Source organism: Ostrea edulis, chromosome 3 (genome assembly GCF_947568905.1).
Source record: "Ostrea edulis chromosome 3, xbOstEdul1.1, whole genome shotgun sequence".
NCBI lineage: Eukaryota > Metazoa > Mollusca > Bivalvia > Ostreida > Ostreidae > Ostrea > Ostrea edulis.
This window is the reverse complement of record NC_079166.1, coordinates 57,650,188-57,661,830: the sequence shown is the minus strand read 5'-3', so window position 1 is coordinate 57,661,830 and position 11,643 is coordinate 57,650,188. Positions and strand designations below refer to the sequence as shown.

At 32.5% G+C, this 11,643-nt stretch overlaps 1 protein-coding gene across 6 annotated transcripts in view; it reads left to right on the top strand.

The window, feature by feature from the left end:
* The window catches only part of LOC125674963 (uncharacterized), a 98,478-nt gene that overhangs the window by 39,127 nt on the left and 47,708 nt on the right, over positions 1-11,643 (top strand). The gene's annotated exons all lie outside the window — the stretch shown is intronic.

Sequence of the window (11,643 nt, the reverse complement as noted above, 5' to 3'; positions counted from 1 at the left end):
CAAGAATTCATCCTTTAAAGTTTGAAAGGAAAAAAAAATAGGGTGATGGTACGAAGTTAATTAATGTTTATAAATCATTTATCATATTGAACGCAAAATTTAAAATTCTGCTGTTAAACTGATCCATTTTGATACTCGGATCAATATCCTTAGCTACATTTAACAAAGCAGTGGCGGGAATCAGAATGATAGCAATTTGCTGTATTTTGATTGAATCTCCATTCAACACCACACAACTTGAGGAAACAATTAAACAACTACTCATTGTAGATGCTATTCTGGTCTCCCTGTGGATGATACAGCAGACATATGTCAAGGTTGATATCCATGAATTTTAAAGAGATCTGCTGGAGATAGTTCGTTTGTTTGCTTGATATATAGTTAGTGGATTAGCTGGGGGGTGTTCAATGCAATACACTCTCAGTCTGATTTCTTTTTGAGATATATTTTTGGAGCTGTTTGATGTATCTAACATATTATGTGAATAATTTAATTGTCAAATCCCATCAAACACTGAAGGAGATTGATATCTGGGCTAAAATCATCCGTAATCATGTACAGTATATTGGTATATGTATTGGCAAATAATGAAGGTATATGTTAAATAGCTAGGCATTGAAATGCTAAGAACGAGAAATGACAGTTTCCTGACTGCACACTATAAAACCTTACCTGACCCAATGGCCTTCCAGGTCTCAAAGTTGGCATGCCCTCAATTTTGACGACATCCCAAATTTTGGCCTGCATGGCCTTGGAAGTTGGCCTCTGGGGAAATTTTTGGTCTCAACTAAAAACCTTTTCTTTTCTTCTTCAAAATTGTGATTGATTTCATTGGTGCATTATTCATTATTTATTGGTTAAGGTTTTCAAAGTGATGACATAAGGCATTTAATCCGCCTATTCATTCAATGCAGGAAATATAATGCCGGTCGATGTAAACAATGCATTGTGACGTCATGTTAGCTGCGATGTTTTTTCTTCTTCTTTTAACCCAAACAATATCATCAGCTTCAAAACGTATGAAGGTATATGAGAAAGCTTGTCTGGAATTTAAAAACATTTGTGGTACTTTCCAAATCAATTATTTGTTTTATCTACGGGGTTGCCCATGAAGTATACTGCAGTGACAGCGACATTTGTCCAGAAGCATTATGGGTAATACTCATCATTTTTCAGCTGATGAAGAGAAAATCACATGACTCAAATGTGTAATCATTGGAGCTTCATTCGCTATTACTTATATCACCAATTAACAAAGTTCATTTCGCATTTCCAAAATGTGCATAATGTTAATATATTAAATAGTTTTGAATAGAAAGTCTGTAGTATGTGGTATCATCACCGTCCCTATATTGGCTCCCTAGTAAGAATGTCTGGTTTGGAGAGCTGTTGTCATCACCCGGCCCGGGTAGATGACAGCAGCAACATCACACTTTTTGGGAAAACTCGGAACTTTGATTATATCTTTGAACCAAAACGGTTATAGCTTTGATATTTCACATATGTACGTAGATTATACTCATGGTGACCTTTACTTTGACCTACTATGCTCAAACTCTGACCTTCAATTGTATAGAATCTCGCTTAGTGGCAAGCTACATTGCTTCTGACAATTAACTTGTTTCATGATATTATCATGATCACGTATTTTATTTTTCCTGATAGGGCAGACTCTCGAGTTAGGTTAATGCAGCAGAGTATAAAATCAAATATAACAAAGCAGCTAGGTTTTGTGACCACTACAGATTCCGCCCCACAAAATAACGCTACTACCACCAAACCTAGCTGTCACATATTCCACCGCCCCACAAAATAACGCTACTACCACTAAACCTGTCACATTCCACCACGTACCCCACAAAATAACGCTACTACCCCCAAACCCGTCATATTCCACCATGTACCCCACAAAATAACGCTACTACCACTAAACCTGTCACATTCCATCGCCCCACAAAATAATGCTTCTACCACCAAACGTGTCACTTTCTACCGCCCCACAAAATAACGCTACTACCACCAAACCTGTCACATTCCACCTTGCAGTGATAGGTATATACCGTTAAGCATGACGTTAAAACACACAGGCACCCATCTGAGCAGTAAATGATGAATCTTGACTTGTCAGGAAGAGTAGGTGGCACCATCTTTGTGCAGGAAACACTTTTGGACAATGTTGTTGCAACCATTAGAGTCTGACGTCATGTCGATGATAATTAAGGGGCTTTACCAATCAGTGCGATGCAGTTTAATGTTGTGAGTGGAGATGCCTCAACACAGTATCTCAACTTATTCTCACATTATGTGTCCTGGCCAGTTGTCTCATATGCAGTTTTCTGTGCAGTTCTAAACTGGTTGTGCAAGTGCTGCAATCTCATGAAAAACTTATGTCCCTGGATTACAACAATGTAAAACTGTAAGACATTATAGTAATTTCCAAAAACAAGGCCAATGGTCAGTGTCACAATTAAGTCAACAAATCTGGTATCGTTGGAAAGGTCTTCTCACAAGAAATGCACATGCTAAATATAAAAGCAGTACTTCGCTCTTACAATTTGAATGATATGGCTTATATTCAAATTTTCTAAAAGTAGGTTAAATGTCAATGATAAGGTCACTAGATCAAAGATTTTGGAATTTATTAATTTTCAAATAATCAAACTTTGTTGTTGATCAAATATTTTAATGTCAGAGCTCTATTATTAACATTGCTCATCTGTTGTACGTACTCTTCAATAAATATGGTGGCAGGTCTTAAAAAAAGAATTAGCTTTGGTTCTGGCAGTATTGTCATAGATTAGATTTTTTAAAAATAGAGATGATAAGTACCTATAGCTGTCATCCATTTCAGGCAGTGACTAAGACCTGGTAATTCTATATTGATTGTTAAAAATCTACATAAAGGTAAGGATAAATGATTATACTGAACCTTTCAAACTTATAGTTTTCAGCTACAATAGATGGTGACATTCGGAGATGGCCAGATCATTACGTTTTAGTTCATACATATATTTTCACTTTGAATTTGGCAATCATAATGTTGTATTATATGTAATCTTTCAAATCGTCAATAATTTCTCTGATCGTCTTCTCCACAGAACTGGTTTCACAGGGAGAAGATCAGCTTTATAAGTACTAAAGGGCCAAAAGCATATATCAGCAATTGGTTTTACACATGTTGTTACCTTTAAACTAATGATAGGATCTTTCAAATAGGACACAATTAAACCAATTGGCTCTTCCATTCAAAGTCTTATAATGCAGCTTTAAATAATGTTTTAGATTTATGAATGGATGATACGTGCAGTGTGCCCCATTGTTATTTTTCCCCTCATTTTTCTTAATATATTGATATGACTCATATTTTGACAAAGGACATGAATAGTGATGATGGAATATTAAACTCTAAGATGATTTCTATTGGTCAGCCTTTGAGGTATCCATGGATACTGGGGATTCCCTTGCACTATGTGGTTCAACATCTTAGGTATGGTACATGTCCTGATTTTGTTTTCCTGTGTGGTGTGTAAGAAAACAATTAAATTAATGGTTTGCTGTTTTAGTGATGTTTTATATGTGTTAATTGATTAAGATTTGTCTTAAAAGTATCAGAGATATTTATAACAGAGATAATAGCAACTTCCCCAAGTCTTTTATCATTTCTTGGCCAGTGGTACTTCAATCTGTAAAAATACGCACAGATTTAAATCATATAATTTTATCATCTTAATAATTGAATGTATCCTTCCTAATCCTATCACTAAAACATTTAAAAAAAATGTTATTTTTACAAGATAGTTCACATCAAATTAAAAAAAAAATAATGAAAGTTTTAAAAGGCCACACATGTCTGAACTCACAGCCAGATCAGTGAGATTTCAGGAAATGATCGATACAATATTTGTCTATATACTTTCTATAATTGTTGATATTAAACCATCAGATCATTTCAAAACTTGTTAAGTTCACTTTATAATAGGAATACAATAAACTTGGATTTATAGGTGGGACATATTTTAAGCAATAAACACACTGCTGAAGGAGTTGCTTATCTATTAAATTAGTTTTGGATAGTATTGATTTTTTTTATGCCTCTGCTATGAAATATTGACTGGGGCATATATAGTACGTGTTACCCTTTTTCATCTTTCTATCATTATGTCCTTTTGTCATAATTCACTGTCCATTCATTGTCTTTGCTTTAGATGCACATATTCAACTGAAATTTGGCATAAAGATACATTATGAGAATATATCCATTTAGTTTTTTGGTTGAATAGTTTTTGATAGAGTTGTGCCCCTTGGATTCTCTGTTTCTAATTGTAATAAATAAATCAGATACTGATGTGATGTTTTACAACATCAACTCGTTAATTAAAAATGTGAATGTGTGTAAAGTTTTGTTGAAAATAAGTAAATATAAATTGAATTCATTTAGATTTAAAAACAGTTTACTTGAATTAAATGTGAGAAATCTTTTGTCAAATTGTATCATAAACAGCAAGTTTCCATCGTTAACATATAAAAGTGTGTGCATGTTTGTATTCAGACTCTCGTCCTCACAGAAAGATGTCTTATAAAGCCATCAATGAGACTAAAGTTTTTAATGAGACAATTGAATATGTTTTAGTTCAAACTTAACAGAGAAAGTGTTTTTTCATTTGATTTAAGTTTTGAAAGGAGAAATCATCAGACTGTTTGAATTATTTTCTGGAATGTTTGGTCAGGGCTAGTGGGTGTAAGATCAGGTCTAGTAAAAATAATTTGAAGTAGCCTGACTAATCTTAATGCTCAAAAAAGTAAATGTCAAACCCTGTGAGGTCAAAAAAATTTGACAAGAGTTGTGCCCCTTGAACTTACAAAATTTCAAAATAATTTAGTTTCCACTCACAGACATATAGACATTTTGAATTGAATATCGGAGATAAATGATATCATGAGAATATGCAGGTCAAGTTACTCTTAGGTTCCGGTCACATGATTTATGACAGAGTTATGCCCCTTAGATTAAGAAAATTTTAAACAATTCATTTTCCACTCATTACATCAGTGATTTAGCTGTAACAGTAAATTTATATATGTCTGACAGGTCTTTTATACTATTCCCAGACGTACTGAAAGGTGAACTCCATATCCAAATTTACACTACCATTTTCTTTCTATCTTTCTATGACCAAGTTTGAAGATGATGTACGTGAGCAATATATTACATTTATACACAAATAAGGCTGCATGACCAGAGATTTACGTCTGAGACCTAATTGAGTTAAAAACCAAGAATTTGCATCAACTTAATATTCCTATCGTCTGGTATTAAATCAAATAGTTTATGGTGCATAATTTATTATATAACACCATTGTAGCTTCATTTACTATTATGTTAATTTGTAAACTAGAAATGAAATCTTGATTCTTAGTATTATTAGTATACAGCATGTATATGTAACAAAATGGTAAAGTTATCTCCAAGCCTGGAAGTTTAACTCTGATCACTCACTGTGCTGCTAAAATTCTCAGTCATCACTGTCAGTCGTATATTGATATTGATAAATGCTAGGATGCATTTTAAAAGATTGATTGACATTTAACCCCTATAATACTAATAGAAACTCTGCTAGCCAAGTTAGCTAATTAAAGTATAAAGTCCCAATAGATAATATTATATGATGTTAACCCAGACAGACTATCTCAGGTTTATGGGATAAAAGAATTTTAACTTCAGCCTGACACTGTTGTCAGTGGTAGAGACATGTTGTTTGTACTGCATACATTTATCTTGAATGAAATGTCCATCCCGCTGGGCTGTCCACTTGTCTGGTAACAGAATTGTTGTGTAGGGGGGAGGGAGATACCACATGATTTAACTGGTAACAGAATTGTTCTGTAGGAGGGAAGAGCTAGGATACTACATGATTTAACATGCAAGATGTAATTGCTCCTGACTTTATTCTATGTCGGGTTGTGTTATTTTATTTTGATAGAGGTTGCGATATTGGTTGATTTGTCTATGTTTGTACTTGGTCGGAGTCTGCATTGCTAGTTGAGGAGAGGACACGTTCCTGCATGTGTGCACTTTATGGAAGCATGTTGTAGTCTCTTGTTGGTCTCAAAACTGCTTATCTCTAATAAGTGTTGATTTCAATAGCATGTCACTCTAAATCTGTAAGGAAACATAGTTAGATTTCCCAATTACACAACAATTTGTGTAATAATATATATCATGGTATATTTAAGTTATGTATTTTTGGGTAGTGAGTTTGCAAGTATATGCATGCTAGCATGTACTAGAGGAAACATATAATCCCCCAATAATAGGTACGTGACAGATGTGGCAGAAGAGAGGAGATAGAGCAGAAAGGAAATGGAAGAAAAAGGGAGGGAGATCGAGAATGGGAAAGGGGGGGGGGGGAGAAGTGGACATCAGTGTTCACCCACACCCTCCTTATTACTCCATAAATTTACAATTTACATCTCTCAATGATTCATTCATAGAAAAAAAAAAAATGGTCCATGTGTCATTATGGTGTACCAGAGTAATTCTTTTGTTCATGCAGAAGTATATCAGAATGAATTCTTCATATCTTCAGGATAGATGCCCTAGAAGCTCCCACCTAATTTCAAAAATGCTTTACTTACATGGTGGTGCTATGCATTAATAAAAATCCCAGTAAATGTCATTTGAAAATCCAGTTCCTTGCAAATACATGTATAACAAAACATTTCATGGTAGATATTTAGGGTTTATTCGGCTGTGAAGGAGAATGACATTTTCTTTGACTGCATGCATATACATTATAGAAATGGTGCAACAAACTTTTCATTTACTCAACAGGTTTCAAAAGATTATTCACAACAGAAAGTGTAGTGACTCTACTGTGAGATTTAAATTAACCTTTTGAATATTGGCAAACAATCAGAAAATGATATCAGCTGATTTAAAAAATAGAATACTGGTGAGCTTAATGGATATTGTGATTTCTAACATATTGTACCATTTCATTTTTATTTTTGAATTTATCTACGATTTCAGTGTATGATGAAATAAGTTTTTTAATCAATGATTTCATGCACTTTTTGTGGGGGCCCGGGGAAAAAATTCAGAAGATTTAGTCTATACTGCACAATACAGAATTTCTACCCCACAGACAAACTTTATATTCTGATATATTAGATATTAGTATTTCAAATATGAAATTCTATGATATTTTATATGCACTTTTTGAGAAAAAAGAAATTGTAATGATTGATGTTCATTTTTGGCCAATTAATTCAAATTATAATTATAACTTAGTTAGGAGCATTTCGTTTAAATGCCTTTCTAATATAAACTAACTATTTGACAGTTAAGCCAACTAGGTTATATTAATAACGATTTATACATGACTTACACTGAACATAAAGTTTTCCGACCTTAATTCAATTTTTGAATTATAAATTTGCTTTGACTTTATATTGTTATTTCTTGACATTTTCATCCAATAATATTCACAGAAGCGTATGTGTGACATGTTACTGTAAAAAACAATATAGACATTGTATCAAATTCAAATAAAATAATGTGTTCATTTTTCTTCTTAGGCAGATAAAATAATGTGTTCATTTTTCTTCTAACAGAGCTATAGTACTATATTTCGCAGCTATATATTGATGATCAGGTGATTCAATCTCATGTAAGGCTATTTGATTTGTATTTCAACATCGTCGTTAGTCATGATTATAACAATGACATCTTCAGATTCTTCAGGAAGTTTCCAAAACACTGTTGTTTGTAAACACTGAAAGGCCTACATATTTACACCCAAATAAATTTATATTTTTAGCAGCTGATTATACAATCCCATTGTATAGTATCACTTAAATGTAGGAAATTTGTTTACTCATTGAATTAATGAAGGACTAAATTGTTATTGAATTGATTGGACATGCATACACACAGAGATTTTGTATAATAAATAAACCTTTGAAACCAGTCATTCGGTTTGGGGGATGGATTTTAAATTTCTCAGGTAAGGAGAGACTGCACACGGGTAGGAAAGGTAATGAACTGGTTGTTTACATCTGGTTGCTAAGGACCAGATCACCTGAAAGACTCGGGCGACAATGGCCGACAGGCAGGAAAACATGTGACCAAGTTTTGCAATCAATCAATCAGAACCAAAGCTTGATCGCTCCAGTTTTTAAAGAGGACTCTTGAACAAAGAAAAAGTTGAAGTAACATGGATTATATAGTGCTTATATGCTGTGACTTGGCTTAGGAAATGCATATGCGTTAGTAAGTGTGATTATTCATTATTAGGTTTCATAGTGAATTAATGTAAAACAGATTACTTATTTTTTTTTTATTATTGGGATTTAAAGTCAATTTATTTAGCTCTACAGAAAACCTGACATAGGAAAATCAAGGTAGTACGAACAAAATCAATACGCACCATCTGAAATGCAAACATGACGTAATATTTATTCCTTAATTTTCATCATTGCCTGATGCTTCAAGCTGCAGTGACATTTTTGTAAACATTGAGGGTTAAATGAAGAAAGTGTTATTTTTTATTTAACCTCAATGGAGGTGTTATGTTTACAGCTATACGGGTTCTTTGATCATTTTCTAGCTATAATAATTTATGCTCATGCAAGTTTAAATCTCGTGGAGTTTTCTTTGTTGGAGAAAGATCATTTTATACGTAGCATTAAACTTTGTAGATACAATGTATATAATTAAATCATAATGTATTGTAATTGTGCAGTGTTTAGAAGAATTCCATTTAAAGGACAAAATGATGAATTTTTAAGTATTTTCAGCTCTAATTTTCAAGTCGTCATTTCAATAAAATTCATAACATTATTAGAGTTAGTTATTAGCTCATTGTTACTGACTGTCCATGGGAATAAGTTGACTAATTGATCAACCTGAATCAGATTTCCGTACATGGTCTTTTAACAAACCTTAGTATTATCTGTTTTATTTTGCTGACTATACCAGGCCTACGTACATTACAGACAATTTATGATTTCTTACAAGTATATGTAAATTTGAAATTGGCAGCATCCTTCAATTTGCTGTCTTTTATAGTTTTGCTGCTGATAATCTATAGAAATATAATTGGCAATCATGAGACACGTCATTTTAATCCAACAATATAGTAACAATTTCTGGCCCATTAATTGGCATCGAGGGGCAAATTAGAAATATATATGTTTACAGGGGTTTTATGTTTACAATTTACTGTATTGTTACATTATATTTACTTGATGCAGAAGCAGTAAAAAAAAATTATATAAGATTATATGCAACACTTGCACATCCATTTTATGATCATATTCAGAGTGTATATAATTATTAATAATTATATGAATTCTTAACCTTATATTAACTCAATATTATTGTGACTGTATAATAGTTATTTAATGTTGCTAATAATGTTTTCCTTAATGTTTTTCCTTGTGTTAGATGGAATTACATTTCTTATCCAGAATTTATCCATGAGTTAAACATTTATACATTTTATACATCTATACATTTTAGACAATTGTCTAAAAATGTCTAAATGTTTTTAATTAATGGAATATAGGTGTATACTTCAAAACCACATCATTAATTTAATGTAAATTATGCAGACAATACTTTATTGTGTTAGGTACTTCATTTCATAGACCTCGGCAGTATCTTTGTGTGGCTGTTGATTGAATTACAGCACTATCAATCTATTATACATGTAATACCAGCATATATATTCCCTGTTAAAAGTAAGCTAAATTAACTTGCATCACTGAAATGTACATGATTTTAAATTTGGATGGCCTTTATTTTTTATAACTTTAACAGCTAGCATGTATTTCTAGATGATTTATTTATTATAATTTTCTTTTTTCTTAAAGTTTGTGAAAACTGCAAATCATAAATTTCTAATCAGAAATTTAATGGCTGCTATTAAATTTTGCAAATTTAAGAGAGAAAGGAAATTGCTATCTATAATTTTGACAGTAAGTAAGATGCACTTCTAGTCCAATGTTAATTTAACAATCAATGATTTATTGAAAATAAAATCATTTTTACAGGACTAAAATCATTATGGTTTTAGGTAAATTTAAAGATGACATATATTAACTATTATACCAATAGTGGGCCTATGATGGAGGGCTGTTACAGGAACTGAGAATTGCATTGTACTAATATGCCCAACAGGTGCTTTACTTTCGTGTGATAATGGTCAGATTGACAAATTAATTGTCAGGTCATCAATTTCTTGGAGTACTGCTTTAGGAACAGAGTGACCTGTGGTATTATTGTCAGAGTTTAACAGGTCATACAATCGGGGAAACCATAATTGCTTATTCATTATTTCAATCCCATTATATGTAGCCACTGTAACAAGCAATTGCCTGGTGATTTTGTGTGATTGAAATCTACTGGTATCTCTGTCTGTTTCTCTCTCTCTCTCTCTCTCTTTGAGGTCAAATACTGCTGACATGTACATTTAAATATTTCAAATAATAACAGAATTTCCACCTACAGGTACATTGTTTTTGTAGGTATATAGGTAGAAGGGATTACTAGGTGCAATCTTTTTTTTTCTTCCTTAAAGACCTGTTACGTCAGTTTACTTTCAATCATATCTCCAAATGAGCTCTTATAACAGGGATCAGGCAATTTATTTATTTGGAACTGAAGAAACTACGCCTCAGACACACAGCATACCCACCATATTCTGGGTGAATTAAGTTGACAAAAAAGAAAGATTGATTAAAAAAGGTGTGAAAAAATGTTTAAGCTAGCTAGTGTTTATGGGGATATTGATTTCAGTCAGTCGGATAAGGCCATTAGAATCAACAAACAGCTAGCTTTTTATATTAGCCTTGCAGTAATGAGTGGAATGAAGCCAAATTTGCTTTCTTTTATATTTCAGAAAGAAAAATTATGCATAAATGTGTAATTTAATTTTCATCATAAAAATTTCAAAAATGAAGGAGACAACCAGAATTCAATATTGACATCACATATTTAGAATACAAGTTTTCAAAAATTACAAGCATTATATATATATACAATTTAAGTATCTATCTATCTATCTATCTATCTATCTATCTATCTATATATATATATATCAAAAGTTGAACATAGATGTTTCAAAAATTGAAGCTTTTTATTATAGTCTTTCCATCAACAAATTTCCATATTCATATAATATTTTGCATTATCACTTGCACATGGTGTTTATTAATGTCTCTCAACTGATTTGGTATGCAAAAGCATGTTTTGTATATGATAAATTTTCAAACTGAGGCAATCAACGAGCAAATAAGTTAAGTTACAAGCAACAATCTCATTCAAAGTCCGCAATTTGCAAATTTGATGGCAATTCGCAAATACTTCTGTTATTTGTCAATTTGTGCTGTCTGACATGTTTCATTCCAATAATGTTAGGCCATATTATTTACACACTGATTTTGACTACAGATGACTCCTGATTGAGATGTCACTGTAAAGCTAGAGCTTATATGCATGTGTGTGTGACTTCATGGTCAACAGGGAGTGATGCTTAATACTCCTCCTTAAGCCTTAAAGGCACCAGGTGATCCAGATTCTGGTGTTCCCATGGGTCCGTGTTTGCCCTTACTCTCAATATTGTATTCTTTATAGGATTT